At 43.8% G+C, this 5,564-nt stretch overlaps 1 long non-coding RNA gene across 1 annotated transcript in view; it reads right to left on the reverse strand.

The window, feature by feature from the left end:
* Nucleotides 1-416: 416 nt before the first annotated feature.
* Nucleotides 417-5,564, reverse strand: part of LOC123489816 — an 8,486-nt gene continuing 3,338 nt past the window's right edge. Inside the window, exon 3 of the long non-coding RNA XR_006660675.1 lies at nucleotides 417-475. This is a non-coding gene — a long non-coding RNA (uncharacterized LOC123489816). The remainder of the gene's footprint in view (nucleotides 476-5,564) is intronic.

The raw sequence follows: 5,564 nt of genomic DNA on the forward strand, positions 1-5,564 counted from the left end.
ACATACACACGCACACACACACAAACGCACACACACGCACTAACATACACACACACACACGCACTAACATACACACACACACACACACAAAACGCACACACACGCAAACGCAACAAACACACACAGGCACACACACACACACACGCACTAACATACACACGCGCACACACACACACACACACACGCACTAACATACACACACGCACACACACGCACACACACACACGCATCTAACATACACACGCACCCGCACGCACACACACACACACACACACACACACACTAACATACACACACGCACACACAGCAACGCACACACACGCAAACGCACAAACACACACAGGCACACACACACTCACGCACGAACACACACAAAAACACACACACAGACCCTCACCTTCCCATCTGCCTCTGCGCTTACGATCAAAGGAGCGCTGCTCATGAGGAGGACAACCAGATGGACTCTTAGCTGCAGCTAAAGAAACACAGACAGTCAGTCAGACAGTCAGTCAGTTATAAAGTCAGTCAGATAGTCAGACAGTTAGACAGTCAGTCAGAAAGTCAAAGTCAGTCAGATAGTCAGTCAGATAGTCAGTCAGTTAGAAAATCAGTCAGAAAGTCCGAAGAAGTCAGTCAGATAGTCGGTCAGATAGTCAGTCAGTTAGAAATTCAGAAGAAGACAGTCAGATAGTCAGTCAGATAGTCGGTCAGTTAGAAAATCAGTCAGACAGTCAGTAAGTCAGATAGTCGGTCAGTTAGAAAATCAGTTAGACAGTCAGTAAGTCAGTTAGACAGTCAGTTGAAAGTCAATCGACAGTCAGTGAAGTCAGATAGTCAGTCAGTTAGAAAGTCAGTCAGTCAGTCAGTTAGAAATTCAGTCAGTCGACAGTCAGTCAGAAAGTCAGTCAGTCGAGAAAGTCAGTCAGTCAGTCAGACAGTCAGTCAAAAAAGTCAGTCAGATAGTCAGTCAGTTAGAAAGTCAGTCAGTCAGTTAGATAGTCAGTCAGAAAGTCAGTCGGTCAGAAAGTCAGTCAGTCAGTCAGTCGGTCAGAAAGTCAGTCAGTCGGTCAGACAGTCAGTCAGTCAGAAAGTCAGTCAAATAGTCGTCCAGTTAGAAAGTCAGTCAGTTGAAAGTCGGTCAGATAGTCAGTCAGATAGTCAGTCAGTTAGAAAGTCAGTCAGTCAGTCAGACAGTCAGTCAGAAAGTCAGTCAGTCCGTCAGATAGTCAGTCAGTCAGTCAGATAGTCAGTCAGAAGTCAGTCAGAAAGTCAGTCAGTCAGACAGTCAGTCAGAAAGTCAGTCAGATAGTCAGTCAGTTAGAAAGTCAGTCAGATAGTCAGTCAATTAGAAAGTCAGTCAGTCAGACAGTCAGTCAAAAAGTCAGTCAGATATTCAGTCAGTTAGAAAGTCAGTCAGATAGTCAGTCAGTTAGAAAGTCAGTCGGTCAGTTAGATAGTCAGTCAGAAAGTCAGTCGGTCAGAAAGTCAGACAGTCAGTCAGACAGTCAGTCAGAAAGTCAGTCAGTCAGTCGACAGTCAGTCAGACAGTCAGTCAGAAGGTCAGTCAAATAGTAAGTCGGTTAGAAAGTCGGTCAGATAGTCAGACAGTTAGACAGTCAGTCGGAAAGTCAGTCAGTCAGAAAGTCAGTCAAATAGTCAGTCGTTAGAAAGTCAGTCAGATAGTCAGTCAGTTAGAAAGTCAGTCAGATAGTCAGTCGAATAAGAAAGTCTGTCAGTCAGACAGTCAGTCAAAAGTCAGTTAGATAGTCAGTCAGTTAGAAAGTCAGTCAGATAGTCAGTCAGTTAGAAAGTCAGTCAGTCAGTTAGATAAGTCAGAAAGTCGGTCAGTCAGAAAGTCGTCAGATAGTCAGTCAGATAGTCAGTCAGTTAGAAAGTCGGTCGGTCAGTCAGTCAGACAGTCGGTCAGAAAGTCGGTCGGTCGGTCGGTCGGAAAGTCAGTCAGTCGGAAAGTCGGTCGATAGTCAGTCAGTTAGAAAGTCAGTCAGGTAGTCAGTCAGTTAGAAAGTCAGTCAGATAGTCGGTCAATTAGAAAGTCAGTCAGACAGTCAGTCAAAAAGTCAGTCAGATATTCAGACAGTTAGACAGTCAGTCAGAAAGTCAGAAAGTCAGTCAGATAGTCAGACAGTTAGACAGTCAGTTAGAAAGTCCAAAGTCGGTCAGATAGTCAGTCAGATAGTCAGTCAGTTAGAAAGTCAGTCAGATAGTCAGTCAGTTAGAAAGTCAGTCAGTCAGTCAGACGGTCAGTCAGAAAGTCAGTCAGTCAGAAAGTCAGTCAGTCAGTCAGATAGTCTGTCAGATAGTCATATAGTCAGTCAGTTAGAAAGTCAGTCAGTCAGAAAAGTCAGAAAGACAGTCAGATAGTCAGTCAGATAGAAAGTCAGTCAGACAGTCAGTCAGTCAGATAGTCAGTCAGTTAGAAAGTGAGTCAGAAAGTCAGAAAGACAGTCAGATAGTCAGTCAGTTAGAAAGTCAGTCAGACAGTCAGTCAGTCAGATAGTCAGTCCGTTAGAAAGTCAGTCAGTTAGAAAGTCTGTCAGTCAGACAGTTAGACAGTCAGTTAGAAAGTCAGAAAGTCAGTCAGAAAGTCAGTCAGTCAGAAAGTCAGAAAGACAGTCAGATAGTCAGTGATAGAAAGTCAGTCAGTCAGAAAGTCAGTCAAATAGTCAGTCAGTTAGAAAGTCAGTCAGATAGTCAGTCAGTTGGAAAGTCAGTCGGATAGTCAGACAGTTAGACAGTCAGTCAGAAAGTCGAAAGTCAGTCAGATAGTCAGACATTTAGACAGTCAGTTAGAAAGTCAAAGTCGGTCAGATAGTCAGTCAGATAGTCAGTCAGTTAGAAAGTCAGTCAGATAGTCAGTCGGTTAGAAAGTCAGTCAGTCAGTCAGACGGTCAGTTGAAAGTCAGTCAGTCAGAAAGTCAGTCAGTCAGTCAGATAGTCAGTCAGATAGTCAGATAGTCAGTCAGTTAGAAAGTCAGTCAGAAAGTCAGTCGGTCAGAAAGTCAGAAAGACAGTCAGATAGTCAGTCAGATAGAAAGTCAGTCGATAGTCAGTCAGTTAGAAAGCTCAGTCAGAAAGTCAGAAAGACAGTCAGATAGTCAGTCAGTTAGAAAGTCAGTCAGAAAGTCGGTCAGTCAGATAGTCAGTCCATTAGAAAGTCAGTCAGACAGTCAGTCAGTCAGATAGTCGTCGTTAGAAAGTCGGTCAGACAGTCAGTCAGTCAGATAGTCAGTCCGTTAGAAAGTCAGTCAGTTAGAAAGTCAGAAAGTCAGTCAGACAGTCAGTCAGTCAGATAGTCAGACAGTTAGACAGTCAGTTAGAAAGTCAAAGTCGGTCAGATAGTCAGTCAGATAGTCAGTCAGTTAGAAAGTCAGTCAGATAGTCAGTCAGTTAGAAAGTCAGTCAGTCGTCAGACAGTCAGTCGAAAGTCAGTCAGTCAGAAAGTCAGTCAGTCGGTCAGATAGTCAGTCAGATAGTTAGACAGTCAGTTAGAAAGTCAAAGTCAGTCAGATAGTCAGTCAGTTAGAAAGTCAGTCAGTCAGTTAGATGGTCAGTCGAAAGTCAGTCAGTCAGAAAGTCAGTCAGTCAGTCAGACGATGAGTCAGAAGAGTCGGTCGTCAGAAAGTCAGTCAGTCAGACGGTCAGTCAGTCAGTCAGTCAGATAGTCAGTCGGTTAGAAAGTCAGTCAGATAGTCAGTCAGTTAGAAAGTCAGTCAGTCATTCCCAGACAGTCAGTCAGAAATTCAGTCGATAGTCAGTCAGTTAGAAAGTCAGTCAGATAGTCAGTCAGTTAGAAAGTCAGTCAGTCAGTTAGATGGTCAGTCAGAAAATCAGTCAGTCAGAAAGTCGGTCGGTCAGACAGTCAGTCAGAAAGTCAGTCAGTCAGAAAGTCAGTCAGATAGTCAGTCAGTTAGAAAGTCAGTCAGATAGTCGGTCGGTTAGAAAGTCAGTCAGAGTAGTCGTCGGTTAGAAAGTCAGTCAGTCAGTCAGACAGTCAGTCAGAAAGTCGGTCAGATAGTCAGTCAGTTAGAAAGTCAGTCGATAGTCAGTCAGTTAGAAAGTCAGTCAGTCAGTCAGACAGTCAGTCAGAAAGTCAGTCAGATAGTCAGTCAGTTAGAAAGTCAGTCAGATAGTCAGACAGTTAGAAAGTCAGTCAGTCAGTTAGATAGTCGTCAGTCAGACAGTCAGTCAGTCAGAAAGTCAGTCAGTCAGAAAGTCAGTCAGATAGTCAGTCAGTTAGAAAGTCAGTCAGTCAGTTAGATAGTCAGTCAGTCGGTCAGTCAGACAGTCAGTCAGAAAGTCAGTCGGTCAGAAAGTCAGTCTGATAGTCAGTCGTTAGGAAAGTCGGTCAGTCAGTTAGAAAGTCAGTCAGTTAGAAAGTCAGTCGGTCAGTTAGATAGTCAGTCAGAAAGTCAGTCAGTCAGAAAGTCAGTCAGTCAGTCAGACAGTCAGTCAGAAAGTCAGTCAGTGAAAGTCAGTCAGTCAGACAGTCAGTCAGTCAGTCAGTCAGATAGTCAGTCAGTTAGAAAGTCAGTCAGTCAGTCAGATAGTCAGTCAGTTAGAAAGTCAGTCAGATAGTCAGTCAGTTAGAAAGTCAGTCAGTCAGTCAGATAGTCAGTCAGTTAGAAAGTCAGTCAGATAGTCAGTCAGTTAGAAAGTCAGTCAGTCAGTTAGATAGTCAGTCAGAAAGTCAGTCAGTCAGAAAGTCAGTCAGTCAGACAGTCAGTCAGAAAGTCAGTCAGTCAGAAAGTCAGTCAGATAGTCAGTCAGTTAGAAAGTCAGTCAGATAGTCAGTCAGTTAGAAAGTCAGTCAGATAGTCAGTCAGTTAGAAAGTCAGTCAGTCAGTCAGACAGTCAGTCAGAAAGTCAGTCAGATAGTCAGTCAGTTAGAAAGTCAGTCAGATAGTCAGTCAGTTAGAAAGTCAGTCAGTCAGTCAGACAGTCAGTCAGAAAGTCAGTCAGATAGTCAGTCAGTTAGAAAGTCAGTCAGATAGTCAGACAGTCAGAAAGTCAGTCAGTCAGTCAGACAGTCAGTCAGAAAGTCAGTCAGTCAGACAGTCAGAAAGTCAGTCAGTTAGTCAGACAGTCAGTCAGAAAGTCAGTCAGTCAGTCAGTTAGAAAGTCGGTCAGTCAGTTAGATAGTCAGTCAGAAAGTCAGCCAGTCAGAAAGTCAGCCAGTTAGAAAGTCAGTCAGATAGTCAGTCAGTTAGATAGTCAGTCAGAAAGTCAGCCAGTCAGAAAGTCAGTCAGTCAGTCAGACAGTCAGTCAGAAAGTCAGCCAGTCAGAAAGTCAGTCAGTCAGTCAGACAGTCGGTCAGAAAGTCAGCCAGTCAGAAAGTCAGTCAGTCAGACAGTCAGTCAGTCAGACAGTCAGTCAGGAAAGTCAGTCAGTCAGAAAGTCAGTCAGATAGTCAGTCAGTTAGAAAGTCAGTCAAGACAGACGGTCAGAAAGTCAGTCAGTTAGTCAGACAGTCAGTCAGAAAGTCAGTCAGTCAGTCAGTTAGAAAGTCGGGTCAGTCAGTTAGATAGTCAGTCAGAAAGTCAGC

The sequence above is a fragment of the Coregonus clupeaformis genome, unplaced genomic scaffold, assembly GCF_020615455.1.
Source record: "Coregonus clupeaformis isolate EN_2021a unplaced genomic scaffold, ASM2061545v1 scaf3345, whole genome shotgun sequence".
In the NCBI taxonomy this organism is placed as follows: Eukaryota; Metazoa; Chordata; class Actinopteri; order Salmoniformes; family Salmonidae; genus Coregonus; species Coregonus clupeaformis.